The sequence below is a fragment of the Panthera tigris genome, chromosome B1 (genome assembly GCF_018350195.1).
Source record: "Panthera tigris isolate Pti1 chromosome B1, P.tigris_Pti1_mat1.1, whole genome shotgun sequence".
NCBI lineage: Eukaryota > Metazoa > Chordata > Mammalia > Carnivora > Felidae > Panthera > Panthera tigris.
Window position 1 is genome coordinate 171196823 of NC_056663.1, and position 20585 is coordinate 171217407.

The window sequence follows — 20585 nt, forward strand, 5'->3', positions numbered from 1 at the left end:
TCTGGGTGGCTCAGTTGGTTGAGCATCTGACTCTTGATTTCAGCTCAGGTCGTGATCTTGAGAGCCATAGGATCGAGCCCCGTGTTGCACTCTGTACTGACAGCGCACAGCCTACTTGGGATTCTCTCTCTACTCTCTCTCTGCCCCACCCTCCCCCCAAAATAAATAAATAAACTTAAAAAAATTTTTTAAAATAAAAAACTTCATCTTTGGTGTAAATAAGATGTAATACCCACATAAGCTTGTATCTTAGTTTAGTTTTGTGGGGTTTTGTTTTTGTTTTTGTTTTAACTTAATGAGCTTTTTACCATGGCCTTAGAAACTTTCTACTTTCTTGATTTCTAGAAACTTTTTTATTTTTAACTGGCTACATTTTTTTTTTATTTTTTTTAAATCTTTCTTTCTCTTTTTAGTAATCTCTGCACCCAACCTGAGGCTCAAACTCAAGATCCCAAGATCAAGAGCCGCTCACTCTTCTGATTGAGCCAGCCAGGCACCCCTTAACTGGCTATATTTTAGAAGATATTTTGAATAAGCTTGATTACTTGGAGTTTTCATTTAATGTTGGACATGAGTGTAGTTGCCAGTTTCACCATTATAAATGATACTGTGATGAACCATGGCTTTAAAAGTTAACCTAAGCTCTGAATGATTAGAGCAACCAGTCTAATTCTTTTTTTTTAAGTTATGTTTAAGACTTTTTAATGATTTGAAATGTAGTGATTTTAATCGTAATTTGACAAGTATATACAGTATACATGTATTTGTGATGCCTAGAAAATTTACATGAGAGTTTTTAATAGAGATTACCTCAGACGGGAGAAAAGTACTTTTACCTTTATTTTTAAAAAGAGAAAACTTCTTGTATTTGAATTTTGAAACTATAAATGTGTATTGTTTTAAAAAAAAAAATCAAGTCCTGGGGCACCTGGCTGGCTCAGTTGGTTGAGCATCCAACATCCGCTCAGGTCGTGATCTCAACAGTTTGTGAGTTTGAGCCCTGCATCAGGCTTGCTGCTGTTAGCACAGAGCCTGTTTCAGATATTCTGTTCTCCTCTCTTCTGTCTCTTTCCCCGCTCCTGCTCACGCTCTCATTTTAAAAAATTAAAAAATAAATGTAAAAAAATCAACTCCTTTGAAAAATTAAAATCTTGCTTCTAAACTAAAACCTAATTTTTAGATGTGTAATAGGGTTTCTATTGTGTTAATAACATTTTAAACCTCAGTGCTCTTGTTTTGGAGAAAGTTCCCTTCTCATAGCTTATTTTCCTACTGAATTTTCATTTCCTATTTTAAATTTAGGTCGTGGCACAGATGTGAGTCTCAGCTTTTTAAAAATACAAAATGAAGCTGGTTTTTGCTTGACTGCACTCATTGATAAGTACTACATGTGCAGTGTTTTCAGAATTTAACAGCTTAAAATAAAGATGTTTCAAATCAAGATAGGAAAGCAGTAAGCATCTTCCTGGTATATGCAACAGACTTAGAGGTGTTCTGGCTGCTAGCTTGTTTTATATTACTATATACTTTTTAAAACACAAGTTAATTTTTTTACATAGTATGTATTTTGTTGCTTTGTTACTCTTAGCAAAGGTAATATAAAAGAAACTGACTTGCTTAAAATTTTGAAGACAAAAAAAATCTGTGGTGTTTATTCAAATTTCATTTTTTAACAATATTGGTTTCTTTATCACATTGGGTCTAAGCATTTTTCCTGTCATCATGAGTGGCATTTATGTGCATGTGTCTATAAATGTGTTATCTAGGTTGTAGCATGGATGAGAGGGATTACATGAATTGGGAGAGCAGTAACCATATTTCTTTCTGTTCAAGAAATTATATAAGCAAGCAAATGAATGAGAGAAAAAGTCTTGATTCCACTCTTTGAATGATGTAAATTATTCACAAACTTGTAATATTACTTGTGATGTACTTCACAATTTCAGAACACACTAGTACTGTATTTTGTAATAAGAGCTGTTGAAAATTGCTTTCTTAACATAAGTAACCTGTATCCACTATGATTTGGTATTACATAGTATGGAGTTTTTATATCATCTTCTGTTGAATTTTTCTGTTTGTAACTTAGGAAAAACAGACTTTTTTCCTTAGTTTAAAAGTTTTTTATTCAGGGGACGCCTGGCTGGCTCAGTTGGAAGAGCATGCGACTCTAGATCTTGGGGTCTTGATTTCAAGCCTCATGTTGGGTATAGAGATTACTTTAAAAAGTAAATGAAAAACTTAAAACATTTTTAAAATTCAGAACATGTCTAATAAGTATTCTTGTGTAAATTTTAGAAAACATTTTAGAATATGAAAAATTTGGTTATGATGTTGGATACAAAGATGGTTCATTTGAAAAGTTTTCCTTTATTTGACCATTCACAATAAATTTTACAGACCATTCACAATAAATAAATAAATAAATAAATAAAAGACTGAGAGAGAATCTTTGGGACTGTACAAAAGTAAGGAACATCCAGGGAAGGTCAGGAAATTCCTAGGTGAGGGACCAAGATTCAGAACAGAAGACTTCTTTCTGCTTTGTATTTTTTATGCAGAAGAGCGATAGCTGAGCCCCAGGGGAATACAAACCTGCCAAAGCAGTATACAGAGATCTCAGGCTGAGAGTTCAAGATAAATTTAAAACGTAAGGGCTTAAGACTTGAATTGGCCCAGAGCATTTTACAGCTTATAAAGCACTCTTACACATTCTTGCTTGGTCTTCAAAACAACCCTTTAAAAAGAATAGTTTCAGTTATTGCTCTTGTTTTATAGATAGGGAAAGTGAAGTCAAAGAGAAGCTAATTTATCCTTTTCTCAGCACTGCTGTAACTTGAATTGTTTATCTAAGATGTATTCTGCTATCCCATGATGTTTTAGCCTAAGGTGATTCCTAGAATACAATCAAATATAGGTAAAGGAAGAAAAAGGTCACTGAGGAAAGAGAAGGTAGTGTCTAAGACATAGGGAAATCGAGTACATTAACTGCGAGTTTCTAGAATAGTGGTGGCAGCCCTGGGGTGGACCTTTTATAGAATCCTGCAGAGATATTGGAGGAATTAAGGAGCTGAAGAAATTCTTGATGTCCTTGAAGAGTGAAGCTTTTAGAAGTGATGGGTGGAAGGTTAGTTGAGGAGAGAAATAATTCTTTGATTTTGAGCTTTCTCCTGAGAGGTCACTTGTCTGTGACATTTATTTTGGCTGTTAATTATACACTGGTATGTAATTATTATTATATGAGTTAATTATAATTAATAATTGATTGCAGCTCTTAGAGGTAAGGGATGCCTTTTATTTCTTTTATATCCTCCTCTGAACTCTTCTGCCAGTTACTTAGTCCCCCGAAGCCTTGTTAGATATATACTTCAGAGGAAAGGAGAAGTGAGAGAAGACATGGGTTTGAATCACACCTCTGCTTTGTGACACTGGGTAAGTCACTGAGGCTCTCCGGACCTCAGTTCTTCTCTGTTTAAATGAATAGGTGAGAACTGCTGCATCCCCAAAGTTTTAATAGTAACACTTGTGAAGTTGTGATTTGTTGAATTATGAGTAAATGAAGGCTTGTCATCCTCATACATGTAGGTAATGTATACCCTACCTATACAGTGATATCTTGCACAGACCTATTGGTAACACTCATCTTGTTTCTTGTATACATTCCCATTACACTCTGTGGAAAATAAGTATTTTGTTGTTATTCTTTCTAGCCTGCTTTGGTCTCTTCCTTTTGAATAGTATGCTCTTTCTGAAAGAGTGCCTTGAAGCTTTTTGTAATCCTGTAAAAATATTTTGTAAGAATTTCAGAGATGGTTCTTATTGTACTTTCTCTTATAAATAGCTCATTCTAGGTGGAACAATATAGGGTCATCCTATTGGATCAGTATAGGGAATATTATAGGGAATTTGTAATTATAATTGCTTGGTTAGTAATTTGAGTTTTAAAATTTGTTGTGATAGAATTCAGGGAGTCTCAACTCCAAAGCACAGAGATTGTAATATTTAGGGTATATAATGGAATTTAATTTCAACATTTAAATTATTTTATTTTATTTTATTTTTTTGAAGTTTCTTTATTTAGAGAGAGCTCACATGACCAGGGGAGGGGCAGAGAGAGAATTCTAAGTAGGCTCTGCACTGCCAGCACAAAGCCTGATGTGGGGCTTGATCTCAGGAACTGTGAGATCATGACCTGAGCCAAAATCAAGAGTCAGACGCTTAACCAGCTGAGCCACCCAGGTGCTCCTCAACATTTAAATTAAAAACATAAAATGTCTTTAACTTCTCCCAGACATAGCTTTAGCACAGTTTTTAGCAAATGATTAACTAATTTGAACTTGTGTCTGCATCCTTTTCTTGTCTACTTCCCATCAGAGATGCAAATGTAGTTTAAGTGAAAAGTAAGTCATTGATAAGAAGTAATAGGAAGTCAGTTGATAGTCATCTAATTTCTGTACTGCTCTGAAGTTGTCTTTGTAAGATTGAAAGAAATGTCACTAGCATGATTGGTCATATCAGAAAGATGTGGAATGAGCCCTGGTCAGGAATTTACATTGTCTCTTCCTGTCCAGAGTTCATCTCATACTAGATGTGTGATCATGGTCAAATTGCTAGCTTCCCTGAACCTATTTTTCTCATTTATGTCTTATGTTATGTTTGTTATGTTATGTTTTAGAGAGAGTGAGTGCGTGCATGCACGAGTGGGAAAGGGACAGAGGCAGAGGGGGAGAGAATCTTAAGCAGGCTCCATGCTCAGCACAGAGCTGAATGTGGGGCTTGATCTGACAACTGTGAGATCACGACCTGAGCCGAATCAAGAGTCAGATGCTTAACCAATTAAGCCACCTGGGTGCCCCCTATTTTCCTCATTTAAAAACAGGGATAATTTTCCTGCTTTGACTTTGTCAGAAGGGGTGTTGATAGCATGTGAAAGTAGTTAAGCTACAGGCAACTATAAACTACAGGTATGGCTATGTTTGCTTGAGATCCATTTCTGATAAAAGAATAGAGCAAGTGAATATGTGTTGTGTATGAGTGAATTTGAACACCTTATTACATTGAGATGTTGGATCATCTGATAAAATTAATCCCAACCGTTTAATTGTAGTATATTAGTATATAGCATGATAATGATATTTTACTCGAATTGATAGACAAATATTTTGTTCTCCATGTTTAATATGAAAGATGGCCAAAGTTTTGGGATATCTCTTCTCTTTTGTTTGGTCAGTTGTCTAATTTACTATGGAATAAAAACCTCTGCATAAAAACTTGGGGTCAGAAAGCTGTTTCTAGAAGGAAATTATTTTTAGAGATGAGTAATTCCCTATATGATATAATTGGGAACAAGGTTAAGAATCAGAGTGGAAAGCAAACTCAAGTGTAGTCTCCCTGAATGTCCTGGAAGCAGTTCTAGCAGTTTCTGGCATTTGGTTCACTTTCTTGGTTTTATAACTTTCAAGTTTTCATCAGTAGAATTGATGCTTTTTAGAAAAAAATGCATAGAATACTTATTCTGAGTTCCCCATTTCATTGACCATCATTTCTATTTTCTGTCTTAAACAAACTGCATGCATTCTAAATTGTTACTTTGCATTGTGCTCTTGCTGTGGGTGTTTATTTTTATTTTTTTGAAGGGAAAGAATTTTGATACCGTTCTTGATCACTGTAAAGATTCGATTGGCTGTTTGAGAAGTTGATTTCATCATAAATCACTTTCTTAAAATCACAGTAGAAAGATTATTTTCATCCTTCTTGAAACAGCCTTGGTTATCCCTGCTTTCTCAAGAAGAGCCCTATGTTTGCATGGAAGGAAACTGAAGTGTGTTTTGTTTTTCTTTAAAACTGTAGTAAAAAAAAAAAAAACCTTAAGTATGTTTGAAATTTTTGGTACTAAAAGGTAAAATAGTATAATGAGTTCCTGTGTACCCATCAACTGGCTTCAACAATTATTTAACTCATGGCTGTTTTATTTTGTGTATTCTTCTCCCTTGCAGGATTATTTTCAACTAGTTTCCAGGCATTATATCTCGGTAACTGAAAATACCTAGTAGGATCTCTCAGAGATAAGGACTCTTTTTAGATGTGTAATTGACATTGTAGTTATGTTAAAAAAAAAAAAAATTAGTAATTCCTAAATGTTATTTGATCCAGTCAGTATTCAAAGTTCCTTGTTCTTGCATAAATGTCCTTTTATAATGTTTGAATCAGGATTCAAACAAGGTCTGTACATTGCATTTAATTGATGCCTCCTAAATCTCTTAACCATATCCCTGCCATATCTTAATGTTTTATTTATTTACTTTTTGCCATTTATTTACTGGTAAATCTGAGTTAGTTTTCCTGGGTTTAGCTGCAGTATCCAGAAATTTTTTCCTTATTATAAGAGTTCATGTGTGATCATTATATGATACTTCAAAAATAAAATGTGTAGGGATACCTGGGTGGCTCAGACAGCTCAGAGCCTGGAGCCTGCTTTGGATTCTGTGTCTCCCTCTCTTTATGCCCCTCCCCCACTTGTGCTCACTTGTTCTCTCTCTCAAAAATAAGTGAATAAACTTTTTTAAAAAGTTAAAAAAAATAAAATGTATAAAGGGAAAGGTAAAATCCTGTCACCTAGAGATACCCAAGGTTGAAGTTTTTGGTATGCATGCTTTCAACTTTTTTGAGTTTGTGTTTTCTTGTGCTTTTTTAACCATGTGCATGTGCTATGCTTATTTTTATATACTATTTGATATACTTTAATATTGTGTTGTGATCATTTCCCCATGTCATTATGAAAGAAAATGAAACATTTGGCTGCCTAATGCTTCATAGAATGTATCATAATTTAACCATTCCCTTTTACCCATTTAGATTGTTCTAGTTTTTCACTGTTATGAGAACCATCTTTGTACATAATTCTTTGTGTTTCAGATTTTTAAAAATAGAAACTGAGTTATTCAGAGGCCACGAACCTTTTTTAACTTCTGGATTCATATTGCCATAAAAATTATTATAATTTGTAATCTCAAATGCATTCTACAATTTATTTAAGAATCTGTTTGCATATGCTCTGTTATTAAGATGCCTTTGTGAGCCATATTAGTTGAATGTGGTTTTTCCCCAATTCTTTTGCTCTTTTTATTTTATTTGGGTTTTTTTTTTTTAACTTACACGGTATTATGTTGTAAATTTGTTGGTATTTTCCGTTGTGTGTGGGTAGTTCTTCCACAATGGTCAAATAAATATTCACCTAAATTGCCTTCTAGAATTACTGATGGGTTTTTTCCTTCTTAACTGTTAGTAGGTTTTCCTAAGACCATTTATTAAAATACTGATTCCTTCATTCATTTGTGATTTAAGCTTTGATGTATAGATAAATACATTTTGTGGTTGGTATGTTCAGAAAATTCTATAAAAAGAATTTATTTCTTATTTCCTAGGTTTACTTATTTACTAGGTTGTTGTATTATCTTTATCCCTCTCCTTCCTCCACCTTTGTTTTTCTGCTTGTCATCCCACCTATGATGTGCATCCAAGATGTCTTTGATTCTGGATTTGCCCTGGGAAAACAAAACTAGTCCAGTCCTTGTCTTTTTCTTTTTTGTCTGTATATAAAAAAAATTTTTTTTGAGTGTTTATTTATTTTTGAGAGAGACAGAGACAGAATGTGAGTGGGTTAGGGGCAGAGAGAGAGGGAGACACAGAATCTGAAACAGACTCCAGGCTCTGAGCTGTCAGCACAGAGCCCGATGCAGGGCTCGAACTCACAGAGCTGTGAGATCATGACCTTGAGTCATGAGCTGTCAGCACAGAGCCCAATGCAGGGCTCGAACTCAGGAACGGTGAGATCATGACCTGAGCTGAAGTTGGATGCTCAACCTACTGAGCCATCCAGGTGCCCCTGTGTATTTTTTTAAAACATTTTTTGTTAAAGTTTATTTATTTTGAGAGAGGGAGAGAACACGAGCAGGGTAGGGGCAGAGAGGGAGGGAGAGAGAGAATCCCAAGCAGGCTCCATACTGTCAGTGCAGAACCCGAGTTGGGGCTCAAACTCAGGAACTGTGACATCATGACCTGAGCTGAAATCAAGAGTTGGATGCTTAACTGACTGAGCCACCCAGGTGCCCCTGCCTTCATTTTAAACTCAGTTTGACAAAGCATTATATAAACATTGATAGTTTGTGGTATTTATACTGTTATTTCAGCATTTTGATTTCTCTTTTTAAAGTTTCTACCAGAGAGTGAGTAGGAGCAGGGAAAGGTCAACTTTTTTTTATTAAGTTTTTAATTTTAATTCCAGTATAGTAAACATACGGTGTTATATTAGTTGCAGGTGTACAATACAGTGATTCAGTAATTGTGTACATTACTCAGTGCTCACTCATCATGATAAGTGTACATATTCTTTAGGGAAAGATAAACTTTGGAAAACTGAGTTTGCAAAGAATGATTATCTCAGATTTAGGGCAAAGACTGATTTTAGAAGTATCCATGTATATACTTAGTAATTTCTTGTTGATATGATTTGTTTCATTTTGTAATACATTTACTTATAAAGTTTAGAAGCCCTTTTATTATATATTAAGTCTAGCCAACAAATTCAGCGATGACAGAGGGTCAGAGGGTTACAAGAGAAAATTGAGATGCATTTATTTGTTCCTAGAGCTAATGGTTCTGGCAGTGGGAAGAACAAGAAACTTCCAGTAAGGTTATTCTTTTAAAAAGTTAATATTTTTTTGAATAGTTCAGAAGTGTTGTTACTACTTCTGTCCCCTAGCCACCCTTTCCAGAGGCAACCAATTATATAATTACTTTTAAATACTAAATTCTTAAGGTTTTAGACGATTTGCAAACCTCTCTCTATAGATAAAAATTCATGTTTAAGTTATTAATGTGTGGGAGTTTTGGCAACAACCTTTAGTATTTTGGGTAGAATCATTTGTTTAATGTGTACATGAATGTTTATATGTATATACAAATTGACATACCCTTACGTAAATATATAATTTGATTCAAGCAGTAAAATGTAGTATGGAAACTTAGGAAAAGAAGAAGAAGAAAACATCATCTGATCTCCTTAACAGAACCAGTACAGTCATTTTAACGTAGCATAATTCTTCCCTGGGTTTAAATTCTGGACATATAGTAATTCTACATACTTTTTTTTTTTTTCTTTAACCACAAGAATTTCACATTGCGCATACTGAATTTCTGACTCATTTCTTATGAAGGAAATGAATTTTTAGTAATATTGCTCTTGGAAGCAGGGTAGGGAACTAACCTTTATTGAAGAAGAGAAACAACTAGAGATTGGCAAAAAAGTAGGGAGTTTAAATAAGGGTACATATTTTTATAATTCAGCCTTGAGAAAAATAAAGTAAAAATCAAGTTGTAGTAATTCTGGATTGTTAGAACTGATTGTTTTCCCCTCCTCCTCCTACTCTTCCTCCTCTTTGCCTTTTTTGTAAGTTAAGCGATAAACCCAATGTGGGGCTTGAACTCATGACCCTAAGATTAAGGGTTACATGCTCCACTGACTGAGCCAGCCTGGAGCCCTATTTTAAGGAATGGATCCGAGATGTATAAAGGATAAGCTGACATTTTGTTATGTTTTTATGTGGATACCAGAGGGAATTTATTTTAAAAGGAAAGTTTGTGGTATGCTAAGTCATGCTAAGTTTATGTTGAGACCTCAGTGAAGCAGGTACAGCAGAGGCCAGAGACTCTAAGTCATAAAATGTAAAGGGATTGACACATCGAAAGGCCTAGTATACAGTACTCTACTTCAAGTAAAAATTAATTTATTAGCCTCTTGATAGAATTATAGGGAGGGTGATCCCAAAAAGTTTCTGGAGAGCAATGGATAATTGTGGAATTAATAGTATATTACCCAATATTACTAATTTAAGATAAGTAAAATGTCAGTAATCTATTTCTTTTTATCATTTGTAAGGACTTACCTAGGATCACCCGGAAGTAGTATTAGTCTGCTTTGTCTTCTCTGATCCGTGATAAGTTTTGTGTTCTTTCTTTGTTTTTGATGTCCTTGACAGTTTTGAAGGAGTATTGATTAGGTGTTTGTAGAATTTCTCAGTTTGGGTTTGATGATTTTTTCTCATGATTAGACTTAGTGTTTGGGGGGAAGAATACCACAGACATGAACTGCCCTTCTCATCACATATTAATAAAGAGTACATAATATCAGCATGATTTATCACTCATGATATATACCTTGATCTTTTGGTTAAGGTAGTATTTGCTAGGTTTCTCCACTATAAAGTCACCTTTGCTTTCTATATTCTACTCTTTATAAGTAAGTCACTAAGTCAAGTCCACACTCAAGGTCAGAGGAGAGTTAAGCTTTACCTCTTCGAGGGGTTAAATCTACTTACAGTATTTGGAATTCTGTACGGAAGATTTATTCCTTTCCATCGTTCTGCTTTCCCCGCTCTGTTGGAGTATTTAAAAATAAATCACAGATAAAACACACGTCAGTGACAAGAACATTTTTAGAGTTTTTTTTTTTTTTCTTTCTTTCTTTCTTTTTTTTTTTTTTTTTTTTTTGAGTAACTCTACACCCAATATGGGGCCTGAATTCACGGCCCCAAGATCAAGAAGCATGCTCTATGGACTGAGCCAGCCAGGTACCCCTGCAGTTTTGATACATATTGCCAAATTACTTTTCCAAAGTGTTGTAGCTATTAGCTGTAGGACTTAGCAGTGTATGAGTAAACTTTCATTGTTCTTTGTGTTTTGTTTTCAGGTAAAAGTTCACATTGATTTGCAGGTATTTGATGACATAGTTAAGGTGAGGGTTTTTTTTTTTTAATTTTTTTTTTTTTAACGTTTATTTATTTTTGAGACAGAGAGAGACAGAGCATGAACGGGGGAGGGTCAGAGAGAGGGAGACACAGAATCTGAAACAGGCTCCAGGCTCTGAGCTGTCAGCACAGAGCCCGACGCAGGGCTCGAACTCATGGACCGCGAGATCATGACCTGAGCCGAAGTCAGCCGCTTAACTGAGCCACCCAGGCGCCCCGAGGTTTTTTTTTTTTTAAGTAAACTACCTCCCAATTTGGGGTTCAAATTCAAGATCAAGAGTCCCAGGCTCTACCACCGAGCCAGCCAGGTGCCCCAGGGTGACTTTTTTTTTTATGTTTGTTAATTAACTATGACTCTTCTGGGAATTATCTTTTCCCTTTGGCTTTACCTATTTCAAAAATTTTTTAGAGCCTCTCTTGGCTATTTTAACTCTTTGTCTTTTAGAGATGTAAGAGATTTATTTACCATTTTGCTTACTAGCCGTTAATATTTATATATTTATATTTATGTTTATTTTTGAGAGAGAGAGAGAGACAGTGCGAGCAGAGGAGGGGCAGAGAGGGAGACAGAATCTGAAGCAGGCTTCGGGCTCTGAGCTGTGAGCTCAGAGCCCTATGTGGGGCTCAAACTCATGAGCCATGAGATCATGACCTGAGCTGAAGTCAGACACTTAATCCACTGAGCCACCCAGGTGCTCCTAGCCCTTAATTTTAATTATCTTCAGGGTTTTGTCTTTTATTCAGTTTTCATGACCATATCCTCTTTCTTAGTCTTGTTGTATTTAAAAATTTTTTTCCTTGTTTCTCTTACATTTTACCTATTGGTAGGAAATTTGCTATCCATTGGTTAAGAAGTAAACAATTTAAGGCCATTTATAAAGTTCATGTAATGGTAATTCCATTCCAAATTAATGTGAGAACTATTATAGGTTAATCTAGGATATGATTGGATTATATCCTTTAAAAATTCATGAGTGAATCTTCCAAGCATTTTGTGTTAAAAGTACTTTTAAAATATTTACTATTTTGCAATGTGTTATAAAAATTGCTAACCCATTTGAAAGCGACTTTTATCACCTTGAAACCTATGTTAACATTTTGCTACATTTGGGAATTTTTGTTACTCCCAGGTATTTGTAAAATACTCTCTCTTAAAATAATTTAGAATATAATAGTGTCTTAAAAGGATCTCACCAAACCAAATATTTTCTTCTGTAAGAGGAACCACGTACAGAAAATGAAAACTCACATATGCATACTAACATAGAAATGCTTTCTTCCCTAAATCTTTAATGGCTTGGAAGACCATTTTTTTTTCACGTGAATCCTTGACCTCTATGGCAACAAAAAATAGCTCCAAAATAAAAGAAAATTTAAGTAATTTAAATAAAATTATCAATTAAATTTGACTCCCCAGAGGTGAAATAAGGTAAATTAAACCCACCCAGGATGAGCTGGAGTGTTTAAGGTTCTAATAGCAGATTATAAACCGGTTAACAGCACTGGAAAATTCCCTCAGCATATAGAAACAGGATGACTCAACTGACATATTGCAGCTGAACTCTACTGGGAAAGGTTTGTTATTTGCAGTGGAAGGAGGAAATGACCCGGATCAGAGCATTTGCCCTCCCAACATTCAGAGTGTATTATTTCACTTCTTTTCTATGGTAGGAGTTGTTTAAGAGAGGATAGTTTGAGAGCTTTAGATGTGTGCATTTGTTTTGCCCTTTTAAGGCCTAAAAAGCAACCTTTAGGTGCTCCTGGTGACTCAGTCGGTTAGGCATCTGACTCTTGATTACAGCTCAGGTTATGAACTCACGGTTTGTAGTATTAAGCCTCGTGTGGGCCCTGCACTGACATTGCAGAGCCTGCTTGGGATTCTCTCTCCCTATCTCTCTGCTCCTCCCCTACTTGCTCTCTGTCTCACTCTCAAAATAAATAAAAATAAACTTTAAAAAAGTTGCTCTATTGTGGGCAAGACAGAACTGAGTTACTGAATCAGAATCTTGGTATGTTAGAATTTATTTCAGGGTGTTTTACAAATACCTAGAATTTATGTCAAGGTACAGAAAGGTATTTTACAAATACCTAAGGGTATTAAAACAATTCTTTTGATGTCCTTGTTTCAGAGTTGTTCACCTCCTCAATATATATCCTAATGTGAGAACAGTGCTAAAGAATACCAAAATCATGAGCTTGACTCTTACAAACAACCAGCTTTATTGCAATTGGTCATAAAATGTCAAAGTCGTGAAAATATGAACAATACACTGAAAAAAATCAAAATAATCCAGGGGAGGAGGGGAGGAATTACACATGGGCATAGATAAAATAGATGAAATGAAACAGGCCATTGGTTGATAACTACTGAAGTTGGGTGACAGCTTCTGGAGAGTTCCTACACAATTCTACTTTTTCATATTTTGAAATTTTTAATAATTAATTTATACATTAGAATCTTCCTTTTACAGTTAATACTTGCGATAGCAATCTGACTGTGGGCATAAATTAACCGACAGTTTATAGGTTGCTTTTTTTTTTTTTTTTAATGTATGTTTATTTTGAGAGCCGCTTAACCGACTGGGCCACGCAGGTGCCTCTGATAGAGCGACTTCTTAATGTCTCTGGACACATGAGATTTATTTTATTACTATTATATTTTAATGTTTATTTTTCTGAGAGAGAGAGAGAGAAAGAGAGTGTGAGTGGAGGAGGGGCAGAGAGAGAGGGAGACACAGAACCTGAAGCCGGCTCCAGGCTCCGAGCTGTTAGCACAGAGCCTAATGCAGGGCTTAAACCCACGGACCTGAGTTGAGGTCAGATGCTTGACTGACTGAGCCACCCAGGGTCCCTGGACACACGAGATTTAAATGTGAGGTAGGATTGGTTAAGTTTTTTTGCTCTAGTGCTTAGCTGCTTGTGTGCACTGATGCTTGTTCTGAGGTCCTAGCCAAAAGAGAACTGTTTCCATTCTGTTTTCAAAAAACAAATAATTTTAAGTGGAAACTACTAACTGAAAACTGAATAGTACTTAAAACAGCTCAAGTTTATGTGAGGAAAGTTCCACAGAAGCATAGCGCTGTTGAAGAATGTCCTGTTTATAAGTGCGTTTTCTCATTTTACTGGAACTAGTTAATACTGACATATACTTTAAAATTCTAGGTGATTTACATGCTCCTGGCATATAGATACAGAGAAAAGAAACTTCAGAAATTCAACAAATATTTATTAATGGCTGTGGCTTAAGCAGCAAAGGAGTTGTTTGGAGACAGAGTGATGACTAAAATAGGTTCCTGCCCTCAAGAAGCTGTGGACTTTTTGCAGGTGGAGGTGATGGTGATATTGGTGGAATCTAATTTTGCCAATCAAATGAATTAAAAGGAGACTTGAAACTAGCTGTGTTTTACAATTTTTATGGATGATGATAGGTACAGGTCTCCCTTTATAAAAGACAATTTGTTAGCATTTTGGTGTTCAGAGGCTGCAGAACTCGGTAGGTATTAGGCATTTTAGTATTTGAATTTCATATTTAAAAACTTATAGTATCTTTTAATTTCAAATGGCATTTTATTGGCCTGGGGAGGCACAGATAGGAAGGAAGGACCAGTATTATAAGTGGACCAGTATTTGCTTATGTCTACACCAGTACAGTCTGAGCTCTTTTATCCCTATACAATTTGCAAAGAGGTGAGAAACAGGCTTTCAAGGGTGAATTTTATCTGTAAGGGTAGGATATATTTACTTTCAGGTTTTCTGTGTTAGATATGTATAGTCCGTTCTCTGACATGAAGGCTAATCTTTTTTTTTTTTTAATATTTTTTAATGTTTATTTATTTTTGAGAGACAGTATGAGTAGGGGAGGGGCAGAGAGAGAGAGGGAGACACAGAATCCAAAGCAGGCTCCAGGTTCTGAGCTGTCAGCCCAGAGCCCAACTCGGGGCTTGAATCCACGAACCGTGAGATCATGACCTGAGCCAAAGTTGGCCACTTAACCAGCTGAGCCACCCAGGTGCCCCCTTTTTTTTAAAGTTGGGGTCAGACAAACCTGTGAGGTAGTCAGAGTTTGTATTTGGTATTTCCTACCTTCTGGAGAGTTAGGCTCTCCAGCTTAGGTGGTTGGCAACTCTTCTTCCCCTTCCAACCCTCAACTCCTGCTTAGCCCAGGCAAACAGATCTAAGAAGATACTAGATGGGAAGTAGGTTTGCACTGACTGTTGTGCAACTTGATTTCACCTCAGTCTATCTTGGATATTTCCCCAAATCATTACAAAGAAATCCGCCTCATTCTTTTCAACAGCTGTGTAGGGTTTTTTGTACTCATACTATCATTTATTTAATCAGAACCACAGGGATAAAGGATATACACTTTGCTTTATCATTTTTTCCTCTTATAAACAATGAACATCCTTATACAACAACATTGTGTGTTTATTTGGATATGGATATCCAAGTTAACTAGATAAATTAATTTTTACCAATCTTCTGATAGATGAAAGTGATACTTTGATTTGCACCTCTTTTGTTTTTTGTTCATTGCCTCTGTATTTTCTGTGAAATGTGACCTTTGCTCATTTTTTTGTTAGGTTGCCATTTCTGCATTGACTTTTCAGAGTTTCCTGTAAATTAAGGAAATTAACCTAATATGTGTTGCAAGTGTTTCTCCAAGTTCTTTGTCTTTTTATTTTACAGTATATTTTTGGTTGATAGAAATTTTTGTAATTTTTGGCTGTCACAAAAGTATTATTCCTTTATAGTTTCTCGGATTTATGTTCTGCATATATCCCACTTGTCTTCTTGTAGTTAAAAATTTGTGACTTTTAAAAGTTAAACTTTTTCTATATTTTTAAAGTCTTAATATATGGGTACACATTCATTGTAAGAAATGTTTAAAAATTGACAAAATGAAAGTCTGTCCTTAAAATTACATTCTTTTCCCTACAGCTAATCACTTTTTCAGTTGGATGTATATTTTTCCACTCTTTTATGTATGCATCATACTAAAATTTAAAAAAAAGTTATCTTAGCACTTATTAATAGTTGATTGTTGAAAGTGGTACCTTTATAAATTCCCCCTCAAAAATCATGTGTCAGTTTGTGGGCATTCTTTTTTTTTTTTTTAATGTTTGTTTATTTTTGAGAGAGAGTGTGCACGTGCGTGCAAGCAGGAGAGGGGCAAAGAGAGAGGGAGACAGAATTCGAAGCAAGCTCTAGGCTCTGAGCCGGCAGCACAGAGCCTGATGCAGGGCTTGAACCCAAGAACCGTGAGATCATGACCTGAGCCGAAGTTGGATGCTTAACCAACTGAGCCACCCAGGTGCCCCAATGTGGGCATTCTATTCTAATCCATTGCTCTAGTTGATTGTTTCTATGTGTGGCCTTATTTTAAAAAGTCAAATCACTAACGCGTCTAGAATTTGTTTTAGTGTAAGGAATGAGGGTAGGGAGCCAGCTGTGCCTTACATCACTTACGGAATAATTTGTCTTCCCTTCAGTAACTTAATATGCTGTCATCAAACCTAGATAATTCTAGAAAGGACACCATTATCTCTGACCTATTCAAAGAGCATTTTGACTAGGCTTCCTATATTGATTAGCTTCCCTCCTGTTTTCCGTAATGCAGCTGAGATGATCTTTTCGAAACATACCAGCATAAAACCTTTTATGGGCTTCACATTGCTATTTGGATGAAGACTTAATCTTGACCATGGCCTAAAGCACTGTGTGTGGCCCATCTCTTGACCTCTCTGGTCTCATTTCAGGCTACTCTTGCTCTCTGGATGCCAGCACATTGTGGCTTTCTTTGAGTTCTTCCACTATGTCATACTCTTACTCCAGGGTCTTTACCCAGCTTTTCCCTTTGTGTCTGGACCTCTGTCCTCACACCTTCTTTCTTGCCCTACTGTATTCCAGTGCATCCTTCCGTTTTAAACTCAAAGTTAACTTTTTTTTAAAATTTATTTTGAGAGAGAGAGCGTGCACAGGAGGGGCAGAGAGAGGAGCGAGGGAGGGAGAATCCCAAACAGGCTCTGTATGTGGGGCTTGAACTCATAAACCCTGAGATCATGATCTGAGCCTAAACCAGGGGTTGGACGCTTAACCAACTGAGCCACCCAAGCGCCCCCTAAAGTTAACTTCTTGATAAATTCTTCCCTGATTAGATAAGTTTAGAACCTGTATGTGCTGTCTAGGCACCATTTAGGTGCCTTTTTTTTTTTTTTTTTTTTTTGAATAACAACTTTATTGAGACGTAATTCACACACCATACAATGCAACAGTTAAAGTGTAAGTAAAATGCAGTGGCTTTTAGTATATTCATGAAGTTGTGTGACCATCACCATAATCAATTTTAGAACATTATCTTTACCCCGGAAGAAGGCCAGTACCATTTAGCAGTCAGTCCTCATTTCTCCTCAAGCCCTCACTCTAGTCCTGGACAACTAGAATGTTTTTTTCTTTTTTAAATTTTAGTAAAACAAATATAACAACTTTTGCCATTTTAACCATTCTTTCAAGTTTATAGTTCAGTTGCATTAATTACCCTCACAGTGTTGTACAGTTATCACCACTATGTATTTCCAAAACTTTTCTATCATCCCAAACAGAAACTCTGTACTTGTTAAGCAGTGACTCTCCAATCCCTTCTTCCCCAGCCCCTTGAAATTACCATTTTACTTTCTGTATGAATTTTCTTATTCTAGATATTTCATGTAAGTAGAATCCTACAATATTTGTCCTTTTGTGTCTGACTTATTTCACTTAGCATAATGTTTCATGGTATATCAGAACTCCATTCTTTTTTATGGCTGAATATTATTTCATTGTGTGCATATACCACATTTTGTCCATTTATCAGTTGATGGACTTGTGGGTTGTTTCCACTTTTTGGCTATCATGAATAATGCTGTGATGCATACTTAGCATACAACTATCTGTTTGAGTCCATTTTCAAATCTTTAGGGTATATACCTAGAAGTGGAATTGGTGGGCCATTGATAATTCTATGTTTAACTTTTTGAGGAACCACCAAACTGTTTTCTAGAGAGGCTATACCATTTTATGTTCCCATGGGCAATACAAAAGGGTTCTTTCTAATTTCTTCACATGACTTTTTTTTTGTTTATTATTTTTTGAGAAAGAGCACGTGGGCATTAGTAGGGGAGGGGCAGAGATAGAGGGAAAGAGAGGATTTCAAGCAGGCTCCATGTTGTGAGCCCGGGGCCCCACGTGGGGCTCAAACTCAGGAACTGTGAGCCAAAATCAAGAGTCTGACACAACTGACTGAGCCACTGAGGCGCCCCTTATCTTTTTTTTTTTTTTTATGATAGTCATCCTAATAGGTGTAAAGCGGTATCTCATGATTTTGATTTATATTTCCCTAATGATTAATGGCATTGAACATTTTTTCATATGCTTATGGGTCATTTATATATCTTTAGAGAAATGTCTATTCAAGTCTTTTGCCCATGTAAAAATTGTGGGTTTTTTTCTTGTGTTAGAGGGATTCTTTGTATATTCTGGATATTAAACTCTTATCAGATATGTGATAGGCAAATAGTTTCTCTCATTTTGTGGTTTGTGTTTTCAGTCTTTTGGCCCATTTATCTTTTTTTTTTTAAAGTTTATTTATTTTGAGAGAGACAGAGCATGAGTGCGAGTGGGAGAGGGGCAGAGAGAGAGGGAAGATCCCAAGCAGGCTCTGCACCATCAGTACAGAGTCCAACGTGGGGCTTGAACTCATGAAACCATGAGATCATGACCTGAGCTGAAATCAAGAGTTAGACACTTAACCAACTGAGCCATCTCAGTACCCCTTGGTCCATTTATCTTTTATAGCATTTACAAGTTTGTATTTATAATTTTAAAAATATTTAGGTAATTATCTGTCTTGATATTAGAATGTGAACACTGTTAGGGAAGAACTGTATCAGATTTTGCTCATTTTTATATTTCTTTTTTTTTTTTTTTTTTTAAGTTTATTTATTTTGAGAGAGAGGGGGAGTGGCAGAGTGAGAATCCCAAGCAGGCTCCACACTGTCAACGCACAGAGCTTGACACGGGGCTTGAACTCATGAACCATGAAATTATGACCTGAGCCAAAATCAAGAGTCTGATGCTCAACCAACTGAACCACCCAGCCACCCCCCTCATTTTTATATTTCTAATGCCTAATACAGGTACTGAATGTTTTTTGATTGAATGAAGTTCCCTTTAGTTAATTTATGAATTGTTCCATTGATCTTAAATCTTAAATATTAGTTGGCCATGGAGCACCTGGGTGGCTCATTCAGTTAAGTGTCTGACTTCGGCTCAGGTCATGATCTTATGGTTCGTGAGTTTGAGCCCCATGTCAGGCTCTATGTTGACAGCTCAGAGCCTGGAGCCTGCTTCAGATCCTCTGTCTCCCTCTCTCTCTCTCCCTCCCTCTCTCTCTCTCAAAAATATACATTAAAAAAAATTCTTTTAAATATTAGTTAGCCATCTTGGCCTCTCACTTGTTACTGTTATTTTTCAAATCTTCCTAGTTATTTCCTTGCTTTTGTCCAGTTACTTCATGCACCCTTCCCCCCCCCCCCCCCCCCCCCCCCCCCGCCTGCCACATTGGTATCATTTTAGATAACATTTTTTTTTCCTTCAGAAAGCTTTCTTGGTAGGATAGAGGCTGCAAAATTCTCTTTGTTAGTTTGGGCTGTTACAGCAAAATACCAGAGAATGAGTGGCTTAGACAACAAACATTTATTTGTCATAGTTCTGGAGTCTGGTAGGTGCATGATTAAGGTGCAGGCAGATTCAGAGTTTGGTGAGGGCCCTCTTCCTTTTTTTTTTTTTTTGGACTCATCTTAAAAAATTTATTTTTATTTTATTTTTTTACTTTATTTTTTTTTTATTTGTGAGAGAGAGCTAGAGTGAGCAGGGGGAGATGGGTAGAGGGGGGGGGAGAGAGAGAGTCCCAAGCAGGCTCCATACTCAGCGAGGAGCCTGATGTGGGGCTTGATTCCATGACCCTGGGATCATGACCTGAGCCAAAATCAAGAGTCTGATGCTCAACCTGCTTAACCACCCAGGCACCCCCTCTTCCTGGTTTATGTGTTCTTCACATGATATACGGAGAGAGATCATTCTCACGTCTCTTCTTTAGAGACACCAAATCCATTGATAAAGATCCACTCTCATGACCTAATTACTCCCAAAGGTCCTGTCTCCAAATACCATCAAATTGGCTATTAAGGCCTCAACATATTGTTAAATAACAAAAAACTCAATTGAGTAAATTTAAAGATAAAATTAGCTTTATCCAACAATTCATGAATTGGGCAGCATCCTGTTTAGCAAATAGAAAGGAGCTCTGCTGAGCTTTAGAAAAAGAAAGGTTCTTAAAGATAGAAAGGGGGTAGAAAAGGAAATTATTAGCAAAGAATGCATTGTTTTAGGCAAGGTCAACCTCCTAAGGGGAATGGAAGGGTCTATCAGGAAGATTATCTTACTAGTGCTGACTAGGAAATTCCTTGTTGACTGGTTAAAAGTTGCATTCCTGGGGGGGTCAAAACTTCAGTCAGGTTGTATATTAAGTCTTGGTTTCCTGATACGGAATTTAGCACAAGGGACTCCATTTTGACTTGCTGTCTCCTTTTTAACAATTCACCCCTTTTGATGAGACTCTCAGCTTAACTGAGAGATGTGATCACAATTTAAGACATTAGTTCCACTCTCAGCTCTGAAGTTCTCACCGATTTTGTACGTTTTTTATTTGGGGTATTCATAGGTTGTTACCTTTTTTCTTTT

The 20585-nt window shown here is 36.2% G+C and overlaps 1 protein-coding gene across 4 annotated transcripts in view; it reads left to right on the forward strand.

The window, feature by feature from the left end:
* SMIM14 (small integral membrane protein 14) overlaps nt 1-20585 on the forward strand; it is a 77756-nt gene that overhangs the window by 7301 nt on the left and 49870 nt on the right. The window contains exon 2 of one of the 4 annotated variants that reach the window (XM_042984698.1): nt 10748-10792. The exons of 2 other annotated variants lie outside the window; for them this stretch is intronic. The gene's annotated coding sequence lies outside the window, so the exon portion shown is untranslated. Of the gene's footprint in view, nt 1-3332; nt 3433-10747; nt 10793-20585 lie in introns of those variants that run through there. One more of the 4 variants, XM_007098879.3, reaches the window with a different exon arrangement.